Raw genomic sequence first — 18094 nt, 5'->3', positions numbered from 1 at the left:
TTGTTGCATCGTGTGTCAGCAGTCTTCGATAGTGTGTTACGAGCTTAGTGCGATAAGTCTGCAGACAGCATTTAGGCGACGTTTATTAGTAACGGCCCCATGCAGCGATTGCACAACAGTAAAGGACATGAGTCAATGTATAGTTGTGCATCGTGAGAGGTTTCACAACGTCGTGTGAGCCCGGATAGCTCAGTCGGTAGAGCATTAGGCTTTTTAACCTAAGGGTCCAGGGTTCAAGTCCCTGTCCGGGCGGAAATTTTAATACTTGGTAGCGATTCGTCTGGTAGCGGTGGAAACGCTACGGAAAATAATGAAGCTACGCCGTTATCTGACACCACAGTGCTTTAAACGGTAGCAGTTGCATGTGTCGGGACAACACCGCGCTACCGGCAGTCGTGGCCGAGTGGTTAAGGCGTCTGACTCGAAATCAGATTCCCTCTGGGAGCGTAGGTTTCGAATCCTTCCGGCTGCGTGCGATTTTGCGTAAAGAGGAGCAAAATTTTCGCACACATGCGTGGGCGAATGCGGGTGCAAACCAGTGACGCCATTCTCAACAAGACGAAAGTTTCCGTTTAAGAATACTGAGTTTCGCGACGACCGCTGCTTACTGTGGCCATCGGTTCACCTCGCACTGACGCTGGGACTGCAGAAAGCCGTCGCTGAGATCGTGAGTACACAGATGTGCTCGAAAGTGTTGGACAGAGCGAACATTCATTTCGTTTTAAGAATCGCAATTCAATCATTCGAGTGCGGCAAAGGCAGTGGTGCAGCGTTTCTTTTCTTAAGATCTCGCAGCTGCTTGGAGGTATGTCCATCGTTTTAAGACGACAGAAAACTAGCGTCAGCGGTGCGTCAGTGGGAAGTCGGTGAAGTCGTCATTGGAGCCATAAGCCAGTAATTACAACATGCGAATCACTCGCACACCATGTTGCATGCACTACAACGCTCGGCCGAGGGACCGGACAGCTCAGTCGGTAGAGCGCTAGACCGTCAATCAAAGGGCCCCGGGTTGAAACCCCCGCCAGGCGAAAATTAACACACTGTCGTAAACGGCTAATGGAAACCCTACAGAAAAGAGTGACGCCACGCCGCTTTCTGCCATCAGATTGCTTCTAAAGACGGGCCGTTTCACTTGTCGGGAGTCGTTTCTGCCACCGGCAGTCGTGGCCGAGTGGTTAAGGCGTCTGACTTGAAATCAGATTCCCTCTGGGAGCGTAGGTTCGAGTCCTGCCGACTGCGAAAATTTTCTCGCTCTCAAAAGATGGACGTTCAGCTGCATCCTAGCAGTTGCGTCACTACTAAACACGTGCGTCACCAGCAATGTGCAGTGTTATTTGATCCAGGGCGCAGCGTTACAGTGGCGCCCAGAAGCCGCAGCTCATCTTATCGTCTCACAGCCGCCCCACCGGGTGTTAGTACAAGTGTCGCCTCACTGGGCAGTGCAGATGTGTCCATTTTAGCTTGCACACGATGACGTGTAGCAATTGATGAGCTAACGCAAGTCGAGTGTTTTACCGTGTGTATCTGCTAGATACTGCCTCTCATACGGTGGAGAGGCTCACTCCTTCTTGTGCCTCGTTCTCTGCACACGAGTTGCCCCTGGCATCGATATAGCACGGGTTTTCTAGCGTCAGCGCGGCGTCACGTGAAGTCAGCGAAGTGAATATTACACGAGTCGAGTCGACATGTTTGCTTGTTACGATGATGGAAGCAGAAGAATGTGTGTGGGACTTCACTGCATCGGCTGCTCGCCTTTCAGCGTCCCTGTGTCTTATCAGACGAAGGTGACTGTGAAATTGGCGACGAGGCAGAGGTGAACAAACACATGCAAACAGCAACGTTCGATGTCAGCCGAAATAGCTCAGTTGGGAGAGCGTTAGACTGAAGATCTAAAGGTCCCTGGTTCGATCCCGGGTTTCGGCAGGTATTCCTTTTGATGCGACGCCAATGGAATTGCTCTGCGTTGGTGATAATGCAACTACCGCTGACAACAAAAATGACACTCTCCTGTAGCTGTTCTGGTTGTCTAGTGCATGCCATAAGAGGAACTCACTAGACAACTAACTCCCTTAGAAGCAAAAGAATCAAAAATGTCCTACCGACTGCGTTCCTTTTTCTGTGTCAGGTGGTGAAGAACGTCTTCAACGGAACCGTGAAACGAGCGAAAACGTGGGAAACATTGCATTCGAAATGTTTGCGAATTTTCCAATTGCCCACTGAGTGTCGACAAAACATGTAAATTCTCTGCTCCAACGTATGAGACGTAACGACTCCTGCAATTTGTTGTTGCATCGTGTGTCAGCAGTCTTCGATAGTGTGTTACGAGCTTAGTGCGATAAGTCTGCAGACCAGCATTTAGGCGACGTTTTATTAGTAACGGCCCCATGCAGCGATTGCACAACAGTAAAGGACATGAGTCAATGTATAGTTGTGCATCGTGAGAGGTTTCACAACGTCGTGTGAGCCCGGATAGCTCAGTCGGTAGAGCATTAGGCTTTTTAACCTAAGGGTCCAGGGTTCAAGTCCCTGTCCGGGCGGAAATTTTAATACTTTGGTAGCGATTCGTCTGGTAGCGGTGGAAACGCTACGGAAAATAATGAAGCTACGCCGTTATCTGACACCACAGTGCTTTAAACGGTAAGCAGTTGCATGTGTCGGGACAACACCGCGCTACCGGCAGTCGTGGCCGAGTGGTTAAGGCGTCTGACTCGAAATCAGATTCCCTCTGGGAGCGTAGGTTCGAATCCTACCGGCTGCGTGCGATTTTGCGTAAAGAGGAGCAAAAATTTTCGCACACATGCGTGGGCGAATGCGGGTGCAAACCAGTGACGCCATTCTCAACAAGACGAAAGTTTCCGTTTAAGAATACTGAGTTTCGCGACGACCGCTGCTTACTGTGGCCATCGGTTCACCTCGCACTGACGCTGGGACTGCAGAAAGCCGTCGCTGAGATCGTGAGTACACAGATGTGCTCGAAAGTGTTGGACAGAGCGAACATTCATTTCGTTTTAAGAATCGCAATTCAATCATTCGAGTGCGGCAAAGGCAGTGGTGCAGCGTTTCTTTTCTTAAGATCTCGCAGCTGCTTGGAGGTATGTCCATCGTTTTAAGACGACAGAAAACTAGCGTCAGCGGTGCGTCAGTGGGAAGTCGGTGAAGTCGTCATTGGAGCCATAAGCCAGTAATTACAACATGCGAATCACTCGCACACCATGTTGCATGCACTACAACGCTCGGCCGAGGGACCGGACAGCTCAGTCGGTAGAGCGCTAGACCGTCAATCAAAGGGCCCCGGGTTGAAACCCCCGCCAGGCGAAAATTAACACACTGTCGTAACGGCTAATGGAAACCCTACAGAAAAGAGTGACGCCACGCCGCTTTCTGCCATCAGATTGCTTCTAAAGACGGCCGTTTCACTTGTCGGGAGTCGTTTCTGCCACCGGCAGTCGTGGCCGAGTGGTTAAGGCGTCTGACTTGAAATCAGATTCCCTCTGGGAGCGTAGGTTCGAGTCCTGCCGACTGCGAAAATTTTCTCGCTCTCAAAAGATGGACGTTCAGCTGCATCCTAGCAGTTGCGTCACTACTAAACACGTGCGTCACCAGCAATGTGCAGTGTTATTTGATCCAGGGCGCAGCGTTACAGTGGCGCCCAGAAGCCGCAGCTCATCTTATCGTCTCACAGCCGCCCACCGGGTGTTAGTACAAGTGTCGCCTCACTGGGCAGTGCAGATGTGTCCATTTTAGCTTGCACACGATGACGTGTAGCAATTGATGAGCTAACGCAAGTCGAGTGTTTTACCGTGTGTATCTGCTAGATACTGCCTCTCATACGGTGGAGAGGCTCACTCCTTCTTGTGCCTCGTTCTCTGCACACGAGTTGCCCCTGGCATCGATATAGCACGGGTTTTCTAGCGTCAGCGCGGCGTCACGTGAAGTCAGCGAAGTGAATATTACACGAGTCGAGTCGACATGTTTGCTTGTTACGATGATGGAAGCAGAAGAAATGTGTGTGGGACTTCACTGCATCGGCTGCTCGCCTTTCAGCGTCCCTGTGTCTTATCAGACGAAGGTGACTGTGAAATGGCGACGAGGCAGAGGTGAACAAACACATGCAAACAGCAACGTTCGATGTCAGCCGAAATAGCTCAGTTGGGAGAGCGTTAGACTGAAGATCTAAAGGTCCCTGGTTCGATCCCGGGTTTCGGCAGGTATTCCTTTTGATGCGACGCCAATGGAATTGCTCTGCGTTGGTGATAATGCAACTACCGCTGACAACAAAAATGACACTCTCCTGTAGCTGTTCTGGTTGTCTAGTGCATGCCATAAGAGGAACTCACTAGACAACTAACTCCCTTAGAAGCAAAAGAATCAAAAATGTCCTACCGACTGCGTTCCTTTTTCTGTGTCAGGTGGTGAAGAACGTCTTCAACGGAACCGTGAAACGAGCGAAAACGTGGGAAACATTGCATTCGAAATGTTTGCGAATTTTCCAATTGCCCACTGAGTGTCGACAAAACATGTAAATTCTCTGCTCCAACGTATGAGACGTAACGACTCCTGCAATTTGTTGTTGCATCGTGTGTCAGCAGTCTTCGATAGTGTGTTACGAGCTTAGTGCGATAAGTCTGCAGACAGCATTTAGGCGACGTTTTATTAGTAACGGCCCCATGCAGCGATTGCACAACAGTAAAGGACATGAGTCAATGTATAGTTGTGCATCGTGAGAGGTTTCACAACGTCGTGTGAGCCCGGATAGCTCAGTCGGTAGAGCATTAGGCTTTTTAACCTAAGGGTCCAGGGTTCAAGTCCCTGTCCGGGCGGAAATTTTAATACTTTGGTAGCGATTCGTCTGGTAGCGGTGGAAACGCTACGGAAAATAATGAAAGCTACGCCCGTTATCTGACACCACAGTGCTTTAAAACGGTAGCAGTTGCATGTGTCGGGACAACACCGCGCTACCGGCAGTCGTGGCCGAGTGGTTAAGGCGTCTGACTCGAAATCAGATTCCCTCTGGGAGCGTAGGTTCGAATCCTACCGGCTGCGTGCGATTTTGCGTAAAGAGGAGCAAAAATTTTCGCACACATGCGTGGGCGAATGCGGGTGCAAACCAGTGACGCCATTCTCAACAAGACGAAAGTTTCCGTTTAAGAATACTGAGTTTCGCGACGACCGCTGCTTACTGTGGCCATCGGTTCACCTCGCACTGACGCTGGGACTGCAGAAAGCCGTCGCTGAGATCGTGAGTACACAGATGTGCTCGAAAGTGTTGGACAGAGCGAACATTCATTTCGTTTTAAGAATCGCAATTCAATCATTCGAGTGCGGCAAAGGCAGTGGTGCAGCGTTTCTTTTCTTAAGATCTCGCAGCTGCTTGGAGGTATGTCCATCGTTTTAAGACGACAGAAAACTAGCGTCAGCGGTGCGTCAGTGGGAAGTCGGTGAAGTCGTCATTGGAGCCATAAGCCAGTAATTACAACATGCGAATCACTCGCACACCATGTTGCATGCACTACAACGCTCGGCCGAGGACCGGACAGCTCAGTCGGTAGAGCGCTAGACCGTCAATCAAAGGGCCCCGGGTTGAAACCCCCGCCAGGCGAAAATTAACACACTGTCGTAACGGCTAATGGAAACCCTACAGAAAAGAGTGACGCCACGCCGCTTTCTGCCATCAGATTGCTTCTAAAGACGGCCGTTTCACTTGTCGGGAGTCGTTTCTGCCACCGGCAGTCGTGGCCGAGTGGTTAAGGCGTCTGACTTGAAATCAGATTCCCTCTGGGAGCGTAGGTTCGAGTCCTGCCGACTGCGAAAATTTTCTCGCTCTCAAAAGATGGACGTTCAGCTGCATCCTAGCAGTTGCGTCACTACTAAACACGTGCGTCACCAGCAATGTGCAGTGTTATTTGATCCAGGGCGCAGCGTTACAGTGGCGCCCAGAAGCCGCAGCTCATCTTATCGTCTCACAGCCGCCCACCGGGTGTTAGTACAAGTGTCGCCTCACTGGGCAGTGCAGATGTGTCCATTTTAGCTTGCACACGATGACGTGTAGCAATTGATGAGCTAACGCAAGTCGAGTGTTTTACCGTGTGTATCTGCTAGATACTGCCTCTCATACGTGGAGAGGCTCACTCCTTCTTGTGCCTCGTTCTCTGCACACGAGTTGCCCCTGGCATCGATATAGCACGGGTTTTCTAGCGTCAGCGCGGCGTCACGTGAAGTCAGCGAAGTGAATATTACACGAGTCGAGTCGACATGTTTGCTTGTTACGATGATGGAAGCAGAAGAAATGTGTGTGGGACTTCACTGCATCGGCTGCTCGCCTTTCAGCGTCCCTGTGTCTTATCAGACGAAGGTGACTGTGAAATTGGCGACGAGGCAGAGGTGAACAAACACATGCAAACAGCAACGTTCGATGTCAGCCGAAATAGCTCAGTTGGGAGAGCGTTAGACTGAAGATCTAAAGGTCCCTGGTTCGATCCCGGGTTTCGGCAGGTATTCCTTTTGATGCGACGCCAATGGAATTGCTCTGCGTTGGTGATAATGCAACTACCGCTGACAACAAAAATGACACTCTCCTGTAGCTGTTCTGGTTGTCTAGTGCATGCCATAAGAGGAACTCACTAGACAACTAACTCCCTTAGAAGCAAAAGAATCAAAAATGTCCTACCGACTGCGTTCCTTTTTCTGTGTCAGGTGGTGAAGAACGTCTTCAACGGAACCGTGAAACGAGCGAAAACGTGGAAACATTGCATTCGAAATGTTTGCGAATTTTCCAATTGCCCACTGAGTGTCGACAAAACATGTAAATTCTCTGCTCCAACGTATGAGACGTAACGACTCCTGCAATTTGTTGTTGCATCGTGTGTCAGCAGTCTTCGATAGTGTGTACGAGCTTAGTGCGATAAGTCTGCAGACAGCATTTAGGCGACGTTTTATTAGTAACGGCCCCATGCAGCGATTGCACAACAGTAAAGGACATGAGTCAATGTATAGTTGTGCATCGTGAGAGGTTTCACAACGTCGTGTGAGCCCGGATAGCTCAGTCGGTAGAGCATTAGGCTTTTTAACCTAAGGGTCCAGGGTTCAAGTCCCTGTCCGGGCGGAAATTTTAATACTTTGGTAGCGATTCGTCTGGTAGCGGTGGAAACGCTACGGAAAATAATGAAGCTACGCCGTTATCTGACACCACAGTGCTTTAAACGGTAGCAGTTGCATGTGTCGGGACAACACCGCGCTACCGGCAGTCGTGGCCGAGTGGTTAAGGCGTCTGACTCGAAATCAGATTCCCTCTGGGAGCGTAGGTTCGAATCCTACCGGCTGCGTGCGATTTTGCGTAAAGAGGAGCAAAAATTTTCGCACACATGCGTGGGCGAATGCGGGTGCAAACCAGTGACGCCATTCTCAACAAGACGAAAGTTTCCGTTTAAGAATACTGAGTTTCGCGACGACCGCTGCTTACTGTGGCCATCGGTTCACCTCGCACTGACGCTGGGACTGCAGAAAGCCGTCGCTGAGATCGTGAGTACACAGATGTGCTCGAAAGTGTTGGACAGAGCGAACATTCATTTCGTTTTAAGAATCGCAATTCAATCATTCGAGTGCGGCAAAGGCAGTGGTGCAGCGTTTCTTTTCTTAAGATCTCGCAGCTGCTTGGAGGTATGTCCATCGTTTTAAGACGACAGAAAACTAGCGTCAGCGGTGCGTCAGTGGGAAGTCGGTGAAGTCGTCATTGGAGCCATAAGCCAGTAATTACAACATGCGAATCACTCGCACACCATGTTGCATGCACTACAACGCTCGGCCGAGGGACCGGACAGCTCAGTCGGTAGAGCGCTAGACCGTCAATCAAAGGGCCCCGGGTTGAAACCCCCGCCAGGCGAAAATTAACACACTGTCGTAACGGCTAATGGAAACCCTACAGAAAAGAGTGACGCCACGCCGCTTTCTGCCATCAGATTGCTTCTAAAGACGGCCGTTTCACTTGTCGGGAGTCGTTTCTGCCACCGGCAGTCGTGGCCGAGTGGTTAAGGCGTCTGACTTGGAAATCAGATTCCCTCTGGGAGCGTAGGTTCGAGTCCTGGCCGACTGCGAAAATTTTCTCGCTCTCAAAAGATGGACGTTCAGCTGCATCCTAGCAGTTGCGTCACTACTAAACACGTGCGTCACCAGCAATGTGCAGTGTTATTTGATCCAGGGCGCAGCGTTACAGTGGCGCCCAGAAGCCGCAGCTCATCTTATCGTCTCACAGCCGCCCACCGGGTGTTAGTACAAGTGTCGCCTCACTGGGCAGTGCAGATGTGTCCATTTTAGCTTGCACACGATGACGTGTAGCAATTGATGAGCTAACGCAAGTCGAGTGTTTTACCGTGTGTATCTGCTAGATACTGCCTCTCATACGGTGGAGAGGCTCACTCCTTCTTGTGCCTCGTTCTCTGCACACGAGTTGCCCTGGCATCGATATAGCACGGGTTTTCTAGCGTCAGCGCGGCGTCACGTGAAGTCAGCGAAGTGAATATTACACGAGTCGAGTCGACATGTTTGCTTGTTACGATGATGGAAGCAGAAGAAATGTGTGTGGGACTTCACTGCATCGGCTGCTCGCCTTTCAGCGTCCCTGTGTCTTATCAGACGAAGGTGACTGTGAAATTGGCGACGAGGCAGAGGTGAACAAACACATGCAAACAGCAACGTTCGATGTCAGCCGAAATAGCTCAGTTGGGAGAGCGTTAGACTGAAGATCTAAAGGTCCCTGGTTCGATCCCGGGTTTCGGCAGGTATTCCTTTTGATGCGACGCCAATGGAATTGCTCTGCGTTGGTGATAATGCAACTACCGCTGACAACAAAAATGACACTCTCCTGTAGCTGTTCTGGTTGTCTAGTGCATGCCATAAGAGGAACTCACTAGACAACTAACTCCCTTAGAAGCAAAAGAATCAAAAATGTCCTACCGACTGCGTTCCTTTTTCTGTGTCAGGTGGTGAAGAACGTCTTCAACGGAACCGTGAAACGAGCGAAAACGTGGGAAACATTGCATTCGAAATGTTTGCGAATTTTCCAATTGCCCACTGAGTGTCGACAAAACATGTAAATTCTCTGCTCCAACGTATGAGACGTAACGACTCCTGCAATTTGTTGTTGCATCGTGTGTCAGCAGTCTTCGATAGTGTGTTACGAGCTTAGTGCGATAAGTCTGCAGACAGCATTTAGGCGACGTTTTATTAGTAACGGCCCCATGCAGCGATTGCACAACAGTAAAGGACATGAGTCAATGTATAGTTGTGCATCGTGAGAGGTTTCACAACGTCGTGTGAGCCCGGATAGCTCAGTCGGTAGAGCATTAGGCTTTTTAACCTAAGGGTCCAGGGTTCAAGTCCCTGTCCGGGCGGAAATTTTAATACTTTGGTAGCGATTCGTCTGGTAGCGGTGGAAACGCTACGGAAAATAATGAAGCTACGCCGTTATCTGACACCACAGTGCTTTAAACGGTAGCAGTTGCATGTGTCGGGACAACACCGCGCTACCGGCAGTCGTGGCCGAGTGGTTAAGGCGTCTGACTCGAATCAGATTCCCTCTGGGAGCGTAGGTTCGAATCCTACCGGCTGCGTGCGATTTTGCGTAAAGAGGAGCAAAAATTTTCGCACACATGCGTGGGCGAATGCGGGTGCAAACCAGTGACGCCATTCTCAACAAGACGAAAGTTTCCGTTTAAGAATACTGAGTTTCGCGACGACCGCTGCTTACTGTGGCCATCGGTTCACCTCGCACTGACGCTGGGACTGCAGAAAGCCGTCGCTGAGATCGTGAGTACACAGATGTGCTCGAAAGTGTTGGACAGAGCGAACATTCATTTCGTTTTAAGAATCGCAATTCAATCATTCGAGTGCGGCAAAGGCAGTGGTGCAGCGTTTCTTTTCTTAAGATCTCGCAGCTGCTTGGAGGTATGTCCATCGTTTTAAGACGACAGAAAACTAGCGTCAGCGGTGCGTCAGTGGGAAGTCGGTGAAGTCGTCATTGGAGCCATAAGCCAGTAATTACAACATGCGAATCACTCGCACACCATGTTGCATGCACTACAACGCTCGGCCGAGGGACCGGACAGCTCAGTCGGTAGAGCGCTAGACCGTCAATCAAAGGGCCCCGGGTTGAAACCCCCGCCAGGCGAAAATTAACACACTGTCGTAACGGCTAATGGAAACCCTACAGAAAAGAGTGACGCCACGCCGCTTTCTGCCATCAGATTGCTTCTAAAGACGGCCGTTTCACTTGTCGGGAGTCGTTTCTGCCACCGGCAGTCGTGGCCGAGTGGTTAAGGCGTCTGACTTGAAATCAGATTCCCTCTGGGAGCGTAGGTTCGAGTCCTGCCGACTGCGAAAATTTTCTCGCTCTCAAAAGATGGACGTTCAGCTGCATCCTAGCAGTTGCGTCACTACTAAACACGTGCGTCACCAGCAATGTGCAGTGTTATTTGATCCAGGGCGCAGCGTTACAGTGGCGCCCAGAAGCCGCAGCTCATCTTATCGTCTCACAGCCGCCCACCGGGTGTTAGTACAAGTGTCGCCTCACTGGCAGTGCAGATGTGTCCATTTTAGCTTGCACACGATGACGTGTAGCAATTGATGAGCTAACGCAAGTCGAGTGTTTTACCGTGTGTATCTGCTAGATACTGCCTCTCATACGGTGGAGAGGCTCACTCCTTCTTGTGCCTCGTTCTCTGCACACGAGTTGCCCCTGGCATCGATATAGCACGGGTTTTCTAGCGTCAGCGCGGCGTCACGTGAAGTCAGCGAAGTGAATATTACACGAGTCGAGTCGACATGTTTGCTTGTTACGATGATGGAAGCAGAAGAAATGTGTGTGGGACTTCACTGCATCGGCTGCTCGCCTTTCAGCGTCCCTGTGTCTTATCAGACGAAGGTGACTGTGAAATTGGGCGACGAGGCAGAGGTGAACAAACACATGCAACAGCAACGTTCGATGTCAGCCGAAATAGCTCAGTTGGGAGAGCGTTAGACTGAAGATCTAAAGGTCCCTGGTTCGATCCCGGGTTTCGGCAGGTATTCCTTTTGATGCGACGCCAATGGAATTGCTCTGCGTTGGTGATAATGCAACTACCGCTGACAACAAAAATGACACTCTCCTGTAGCTGTTCTGGTTGTCTAGTGCATGCCATAAGAGGAACTCACTAGACAACTAACTCCCTTAGAAGCAAAAGAATCAAAAATGTCCTACCGACTGCGTTCCTTTTTCTGTGTCAGGTGGTGAAGAACGTCTTCAACGGAACCGTGAAACGAGCGAAAACGTGGGAAACATTGCATTCGAAATGTTTGCGAATTTTCCAATTGCCCACTGAGTGTCGACAAAACATGTAAATTCTCTGCTCCAACGTATGAGACGTAACGACTCCTGCAATTTGTTGTTGCATCGTGTGTCAGCAGTCTTCGATAGTGTGTTACGAGCTTAGTGCGATAAGTCTGCAGACAGCATTTAGGCGACGTTTTATTAGTAACGGCCCCATGCAGCGATTGCACAACAGTAAAGGACATGAGTCAATGTATAGTTGTGCATCGTGAGAGGTTTCACAACGTCGTGTGAGCCCGGATAGCTCAGTCGGTAGAGCATTAGGCTTTTTAACCTAAGGGTCCAGGGTTCAAGTCCCTGTCCGGGCGGAAATTTTAATACTTTGGTAGCGATTCGTCTGGTAGCGGTGGAAACGCTACGGAAAATAATGAAGCTACGCCGTTATCTGACACCACAGTGCTTTAACGGTAGCAGTTGCATGTGTCGGGACAACACCGCGCTACCGGCAGTCGTGGCCGAGTGGTTAAGGCGTCTGACTCGAAATCAGATTCCCTCTGGGAGCGTAGGTTCGAATCCTACCGGCTGCGTGCGATTTTGCGTAAAGAGGAGCAAAAATTTTCGCACACATGCGTGGGCGAATGCGGGTGCAAACCAGTGACGCCATTCTCAACAAGACGAAAGTTTCCGTTTAAGAATACTGAGTTTCGCGACGACCGCTGCTTACTGTGGCCATCGGTTTCACCTCGCACTGACGCTGGGACTGCAGAAAGCCGTCGCTGAGATCGTGAGTACACAGATGTGCTCGAAAGTGTTGGACAGAGCGAACATTCATTTCGTTTTAAGAATCGCAATTCAATCATTCGAGTGCGGCAAAGGCAGTGGTGCAGCGTTTCTTTTCTTAAGATCTCGCAGCTGCTTGGAGGTATGTCCATCGTTTTAAGACGACAGAAAACTAGCGTCAGCGGTGCGTCAGTGGGAAGTCGGTGAAGTCGTCATTGGAGCCATAAGCCAGTAATTACAACATGCGAATCACTCGCACACCATGTTGCATGCACTACAACGCTCGGCCGAGGGACCGGACAGCTCAGTCGGTAGAGCGCTAGACCGTCAATCAAAGGGCCCCGGGTTGAAACCCCCGCCAGGCGAAAAATTAACACACTGTCGTAACGGCTAATGGAAACCCTACAGAAAAGAGTGACGCCACGCCGCTTTCTGCCATCAGATTGCTTCTAAAGACGGCCGTTTCACTTGTCGGGAGTCGTTTCTGCCACCGGCAGTCGTGGCCGAGTGGTTAAGGCGTCTGACTTGAAATCAGATTCCCTCTGGGAGCGTAGGTTCGAGTCCTGCCGACTGCGAAAATTTTCTCGCTCTCAAAGATGGACGTTCAGCTGCATCCTAGCAGTTGCGTCACTACTAAACACGTGCGTCACCAGCATGTGCAGTGTTATTTGATCCAGGGCGCAGCGTTACAGTGGCGCCCAGAAGCCGCAGCTCATCTTATCGTCTCACAGCCGCCCACCGGGTGTTAGTACAAGTGTCGCCTCACTGGGCAGTGCAGATGTGTCCATTTTAGCTTGCACACGATGACGTGTAGCAATTGATGAGCTAACGCAAGTCGAGGTGTTTTACCGTGTGTATCTGCTAGATACTGCCTCTCATACGGTGGAGAGGCTCACTCCTTCTTGTGCCTCGTTCTCTGCACACGAGTTGCCCCTGGCATCGATATAGCACGGGTTTTCTAGCGTCAGCGCGGCGTCACGTGAAGTCAGCGAAGTGAATATTACACGAGTCGAGTCGACATGTTTGCTTGTTACGATGATGGAAGCAGAAGAAATGTGTGTGGGACTTCACTGCATCGGCTGCTCGCCTTTCAGCGTCCCTGTGTCTTATCAGACGAAGGTGACTGTGAAATTGGCGACGAGGCAGAGGTGAACAAACACATGCAAACAGCAACGTTCGATGTCAGCCGAAATAGCTCAGTTGGGAGAGCGTTAGACTGAAGATCTAAAGGTCCCTGGTTCGATCCCGGGTTTCGGCAGGTATTCCTTTTGATGCGACGCCAATGGAATTGCTCTGCGTTGGTGATAATGCAACTACCGCTGACAACAAAAATGACACTCTCCTGTAGCTGTTCTGGTTGTCTAGTGCATGCCATAAGAGGAACTCACTAGACAACTAACTCCCTTAGAAGCAAAAGAATCAAAAATGTCCTACCGACTGCGTTCCTTTTTCTGTGTCAGGTGGTGAAGAACGTCTTCAACGGAACCGTGAAACGAGCGAAAACGTGGGAAACATTGCATTCGAAATGTTTGCGAATTTTCCAATTGCCCACTGAGTGTCGACAAAACATGTAAATTCTCTGCTCCAACGTATGAGACGTAAACGACTCCTGCAATTTGTTGTTGCATCGTGTGTCAGCAGTCTTCGATAGTGTGTTACGAGCTTAGTGCGATAAGTCTGCAGACAGCATTTAGGCGACGTTTTATTAGTAACGGCCCCATGCAGCGATTGCACAACAGTAAAGGACATGAGTCAATGTATAGTTGTGCATCGTGAGAGGTTTCACAAACGTCGTGTGAGCCCGGATAGCTCAGTCGGTAGAGCATTAGGCTTTTTAACCTAAGGGTCCAGGGTTCAAGTCCCTGTCCGGGCGGAAATTTTAATACTTTGGTAGCGATTCGTCTGGTAGCGGGTGGAAACGCTACGGAAAATAATGAAGCTACGCCGTTATCTGACACCACAGTGCTTTAAACGGTAGCAGTTGCATGTGTCGGGACAACACCGCGCTACCGGCAGTCGTGGCCGAGTGGTTAAGGCGTCTGACTCGAAATCAGATTCCCTCTGGGAGCGTAGGTTCGAATCCTACCGGCTGCGTGCGATTTGCGTAAAGAGGAGCAAAAATTTTCGCACACATGCGTGGGCGATTGCGGGTGCAAACCAGTGACGCCATTCTCAACAAGACGAAAGTTTCCGTTTAAGAATACTGAGTTCGCGACGACCGCTGCTTACTGTGGCCATCGGTTCACCTCGCACTGACGCTGGGACTGCAGAAAGCCGTCGCTGAGATCGTGAGTACACAGATGTGCTCGAAAGTGTTGGACAGAGCGAACATTCATTTCGTTTTAAGAATCGCAATTCAATCATTCGAGTGCGGCAAAGGCAGTGGTGCAGCGTTTCTTTTCTTAAGATCTCGCAGCTGCTTGGAGGTATGTCCATCGTTTTAAGACGACAGAAAACTAGCGTCAGCGGTGCGTCAGTGGGAAGTCGGTGAAGTCGTCATTGGAGCCATAAGCCAGTAATTACAACATGCGAATCACTCGCACACCATGTTGCATGCACTACAACGCTCGGCCGAGGGACCGGACAGCTCAGTCGGTAGAGCGCTAGACCGTCAATCAAAGGGCCCCGGGTTGAAACCCCCGCCAGGCGAAAATTAACACACTGTCGTAACGGCTAATGGAAACCCTACAGAAAAGAGTGACGCCACGCCGCTTTCTGCCATCAGATTGCTTCTAAAGACGGCCGTTTCACTTGTCGGGAGTCGTTTCTGCCACCGGCAGTCGTGGCCGAGTGGTTAAGGCGTCTGACTTGAAATCAGATTCCCTCTGGGAGCGTAGGTTCGAGTCCTGCCGACTGCGAAAATTTTCTCGCTCTCAAAAGATGGACGTTCAGCTGCATCCTAGCAGTTGCGTCACTACTAAACACGTGCGTCACCAGCAATGTGCAGTGTTATTTGATCCAGGGCGCAGCGTTACAGTGGCGCCCAGAAGCCGCAGCTCATCTTATCGTCTCACAGCCGCCCACCGGGTGTTAGTACAAGTGTCGCCTCACTGGCAGTGCAGATGTGTCCATTTTAGCTTGCACACGATGACGTGTAGCAATTGATGAGCTAACGCAAGTCGAGTGTTTTACCGTGTGTATCTGCTAGATACTGCCTCTCATACGGTGGAGAGGCTCACTCCTTCTTGTGCCTCGTTCTCTGCACACGAGTTGCCCCTGGCATCGATATAGCACGGGTTTTCTAGCGTCAGCGCGGCGTCACGTGAAGTCAGCGAAGTGAATATTACACGAGTCGAGTCGACATGTTTGCTTGTTACGATGATGGAAGCAGAAGAAATGTGTGTGGGACTTCACTGCATCGGCTGCTCGCCTTTCAGCGTCCCCTGTGTCTTATCAGACGAAGGTGACTGTGAAATTGGCGACGAGGCAGAGGTGAACAAACACATGCAAACAGCAACGTTCGATGTCAGCCGAAATAGCTCAGTTGGGAGAGCGTTAGACTGAAGATCTAAAGGTCCCTGGTTCGATCCCGGGTTTCGGCAGGTATTCCTTTTGATGCGACGCCAATGGAATTGCTCTGCGTTGGTGATAATGCAACTACCGCTGACAACAAAAATGACACTCTCCTGTAGCTGTTCTGGTTGTCTAGTGCATGCCATAGAGGAACTCACTAGACAACTAACTCCCTTAGAAGCAAAAGAATCAAAAATGTCCTACCGACTGCGTTCCTTTTTTCTGTGTCAGGTGGTGAAGAACGTCTTCAACGGAACCGTGAAACGAGCGAAAACGTGGGAAACATTGCATTCGAAATGTTTGCGAATTTTCCAATTGCCCACTGAGTGTCGACAAAACATGTAAATTCTCTGCTCCAACGTATGAGACGTAACGACTCCTGCAATTGTTGTTGCATCGTGTGTCAGCAGTCTTCGATAGTGTGTTACGAGCTTAGTGCGATAAGTCTGCAGACAGCATTTAGGCGACGTTTTATTAGTAACGGCCCCATGCAGCGATTGCACAACAGTAAAGGACATGAGTCAATGTATAGTTGTGCATCGTGAGAGGTTTCACAACGTCGTGTGAGCCCGGATAGCTCAGTCGGTAGAGCATTAGGCTTTTTAACCTAAGGGTCCAGGGTTCAAGTCCCTGTCCGGGCGGAAATTTTAATACTTTGGTAGCGATTCGTCTGGTAGCGGTGGAAACGCTACGGAAAATAATGAAGCTACGCCGTTATCTGACACCCACAGTGCTTTAAACGGTAGCAGTTGCATGTGTCGGGACAACACCGCGCTACCGGCAGTCGTGGCCGAGTGGTTAAGGCGTCTGACTCGAAATCAGATTCCCTCTGGGAGCGTAGGTTCGAATCCTACCGGCTGCGTGCGATTTTGCGTAAAGAGGAGCAAAAATTTTCGCACACATGCGTGGGCGAATGCGGGTGCAAACCAGTGACGCCATTCTCAACAAGACCGAAAGTTTCCGTTTAAGAATACTGAGTTTCGCGACGACCGCTGCTTACTGTGGCCATCGGTTCACCTCGCACTGACGCTGGGACTGCAGAAAGCCGTCGCTGAGATCGTGAGTACACAGATGTGCTCGAAAGTGTTGGACAGAGCGAACATTCATTTCGTTTTAAGAATCGCAATTCAATCATTCGAGTGCGGCAAAGGCAGTGGTGCAGCGTTTCTTTTCTTAAGATCTCGCAGCTGCTTGGAGGTATGTCCATCGTTTTAAGACGACAGAAAACTAGCGTCAGCGGTGCGTCAGTGGGAAGTCGGTGAAGTCGTCATTGGAGCCATAAGCCAGTAATTACAACATGCGAATCACTCGCACACCATGTTGCATGCACTACAACGCTCGGCCGAGGGACCGGACAGCTCAGTCGGTAGAGCGCTAGACCGTCAATCAAAGGGCCCCGGGTTGAAACCCCCGCCAGGCGAAAATTAACACACTGTCGTAAACGGCTAATGGAAACCCTACAGAAAAGAGTGACGCCACGCCGCTTTCTGCCATCAGATTGCTTCTAAAGACGGCCGTTTCACTTGTCGGGAGTCGTTTCTGCCACCGGCAGTCGTGGCCGAGTGGTTAAGGCGTCTGACTTGAAATCAGATTCCCTCTGGGAGCGTAGGTTCGAGTCCTGCCGACTGCGAAAATTTTCTCGCTCTCAAAAGATGGACGTTCAGCTGCATCCTAGCAGTTGCGTCACTACTAAACACGTGCGTCACCAGCAATGTGCAGTGTTATTTGATCCAGGGCGCAGCGTTACAGTGGCGCCCAGAAGCCGCAGCTCATCTTATCGTCTCACAGCCGCCCACCGGGTGTTAGTACAAGTGTCGCCTCACTGGGCAGTGCAGATGTGTCCATTTTAGCTTGCACACGATGACGTGTAGCAATTGATGAGCTAACGCAAGTCGAGTGTTTTACCGTGTGTATCTGCTAGATACTGCCTCTCATACGGTGGAGAGGCTCACTCCTTCTTGTGCCTCGTTCTCTGCACACGAGTTGCCCCTGGCATCGATATAGCACGGGTTTTTCTAGCGTCAGCGCGGCGTCACGTGAAGTCAGCGAAGTGAATATTACACGAGTCGAGTCGACATGTTTGCTTGTTACGATGATGGAAGCAGAAGAAATGTGTGTGGGACTTCACTGCATCGGCTGCTCGCCTTTCAGCGTCCCTGTGTCTTATCAGACGAAGGTGACTGTGAAATTGGCGACGAGGCAGAGGTGAACAAACACATGCAAACAGCAACGTTCGATGTCAGCCGAAATAGCTCAGTTGGGAGAGCGTTAGACTGAAGATCTAAGGTCCCTGGTTCGATCCCGGGTTTCGGCAGGTATTCCTTTTGATGCGACGCCAATGGAATTGCTCTGCGTTGGTGATAATGCAACTACCGCTGACAACAAAAATGACACTCTCCTGTAGCTGTTCTGGTTGTCTAGTGCATGCCATAAGAGGAACTCACTAGACAACTAACTCCCTTAGAAGCAAAAGATCAAAAATGTCCTACCGACTGCGTTCCT

The 18094-nt window shown here is 50.4% G+C and overlaps 23 non-coding genes across 23 annotated transcripts; all 23 read left to right on the top strand.

Annotated features, from left to right (window-relative positions):
• Positions 1-389: 389 nt before the first annotated feature.
• Positions 390-472, top strand: Trnas-cga. Its single transcript has one exon. It is a non-coding gene; the product is annotated as a tRNA-Ser (tRNA).
• Positions 473-1157: 685 nt separating this feature from the next.
• On the top strand, positions 1158-1239 carry Trnas-uga. The gene has a single exon. It is a non-coding gene; the product is annotated as a tRNA-Ser (tRNA).
• A 611-nt stretch (positions 1240-1850) lies between these two features.
• Positions 1851-1923, top strand: Trnaf-gaa. The gene has a single exon. It is a non-coding gene; the product is annotated as a tRNA-Phe (tRNA).
• Positions 1924-2676: 753 nt separating this feature from the next.
• Trnas-cga lies at positions 2677-2758 on the top strand. Its single transcript has one exon. It is a non-coding gene; the product is annotated as a tRNA-Ser (tRNA).
• Positions 2759-3442: 684 nt separating this feature from the next.
• On the top strand, positions 3443-3524 carry Trnas-uga. The gene has a single exon. It is a non-coding gene; the product is annotated as a tRNA-Ser (tRNA).
• A 610-nt stretch (positions 3525-4134) lies between these two features.
• Trnaf-gaa lies at positions 4135-4207 on the top strand. The gene has a single exon. It is a non-coding gene; the product is annotated as a tRNA-Phe (tRNA).
• Positions 4208-4961: 754 nt separating this feature from the next.
• Positions 4962-5043, top strand: Trnas-cga. Its single transcript has one exon. It is a non-coding gene; the product is annotated as a tRNA-Ser (tRNA).
• A 683-nt stretch (positions 5044-5726) lies between these two features.
• Positions 5727-5808, top strand: Trnas-uga. The gene has a single exon. It is a non-coding gene; the product is annotated as a tRNA-Ser (tRNA).
• A 610-nt stretch (positions 5809-6418) lies between these two features.
• On the top strand, positions 6419-6491 carry Trnaf-gaa. The gene has a single exon. It is a non-coding gene; the product is annotated as a tRNA-Phe (tRNA).
• Positions 6492-7240: 749 nt separating this feature from the next.
• Trnas-cga lies at positions 7241-7322 on the top strand. The gene has a single exon. It is a non-coding gene; the product is annotated as a tRNA-Ser (tRNA).
• A 684-nt stretch (positions 7323-8006) lies between these two features.
• Positions 8007-8090, top strand: Trnap-ugg. Its single transcript has one exon. It is a non-coding gene; the product is annotated as a tRNA-Pro (tRNA).
• Positions 8091-8700: 610 nt separating this feature from the next.
• On the top strand, positions 8701-8773 carry Trnaf-gaa. The gene has a single exon. It is a non-coding gene; the product is annotated as a tRNA-Phe (tRNA).
• Positions 8774-10289: 1516 nt separating this feature from the next.
• On the top strand, positions 10290-10371 carry Trnas-uga. The gene has a single exon. It is a non-coding gene; the product is annotated as a tRNA-Ser (tRNA).
• A 610-nt stretch (positions 10372-10981) lies between these two features.
• Positions 10982-11054, top strand: Trnaf-gaa. The gene has a single exon. It is a non-coding gene; the product is annotated as a tRNA-Phe (tRNA).
• A 750-nt stretch (positions 11055-11804) lies between these two features.
• On the top strand, positions 11805-11886 carry Trnas-cga. The gene has a single exon. It is a non-coding gene; the product is annotated as a tRNA-Ser (tRNA).
• A 686-nt stretch (positions 11887-12572) lies between these two features.
• Positions 12573-12654, top strand: Trnas-uga. The gene has a single exon. It is a non-coding gene; the product is annotated as a tRNA-Ser (tRNA).
• Positions 12655-13264: 610 nt separating this feature from the next.
• Trnaf-gaa lies at positions 13265-13337 on the top strand. Its single transcript has one exon. It is a non-coding gene; the product is annotated as a tRNA-Phe (tRNA).
• A 754-nt stretch (positions 13338-14091) lies between these two features.
• Trnas-cga lies at positions 14092-14173 on the top strand. Its single transcript has one exon. It is a non-coding gene; the product is annotated as a tRNA-Ser (tRNA).
• Positions 14174-14855: 682 nt separating this feature from the next.
• Trnas-uga lies at positions 14856-14937 on the top strand. The gene has a single exon. It is a non-coding gene; the product is annotated as a tRNA-Ser (tRNA).
• A 611-nt stretch (positions 14938-15548) lies between these two features.
• On the top strand, positions 15549-15621 carry Trnaf-gaa. The gene has a single exon. It is a non-coding gene; the product is annotated as a tRNA-Phe (tRNA).
• A 751-nt stretch (positions 15622-16372) lies between these two features.
• Trnas-cga lies at positions 16373-16454 on the top strand. The gene has a single exon. It is a non-coding gene; the product is annotated as a tRNA-Ser (tRNA).
• A 686-nt stretch (positions 16455-17140) lies between these two features.
• On the top strand, positions 17141-17222 carry Trnas-uga. The gene has a single exon. It is a non-coding gene; the product is annotated as a tRNA-Ser (tRNA).
• A 612-nt stretch (positions 17223-17834) lies between these two features.
• Positions 17835-17906, top strand: Trnaf-gaa. The gene has a single exon. It is a non-coding gene; the product is annotated as a tRNA-Phe (tRNA).
• The last annotated feature ends 188 nt before the right edge of the window (positions 17907-18094 follow it).

Source organism: Schistocerca americana, chromosome 3, assembly GCF_021461395.2.
Source record: "Schistocerca americana isolate TAMUIC-IGC-003095 chromosome 3, iqSchAmer2.1, whole genome shotgun sequence".
Lineage (NCBI taxonomy): Eukaryota > Metazoa > Arthropoda > Insecta > Orthoptera > Acrididae > Schistocerca > Schistocerca americana.
Note: the sequence above shows the minus strand (reverse complement) of the source record. Positions and strands in the feature narration are given on the sequence as shown.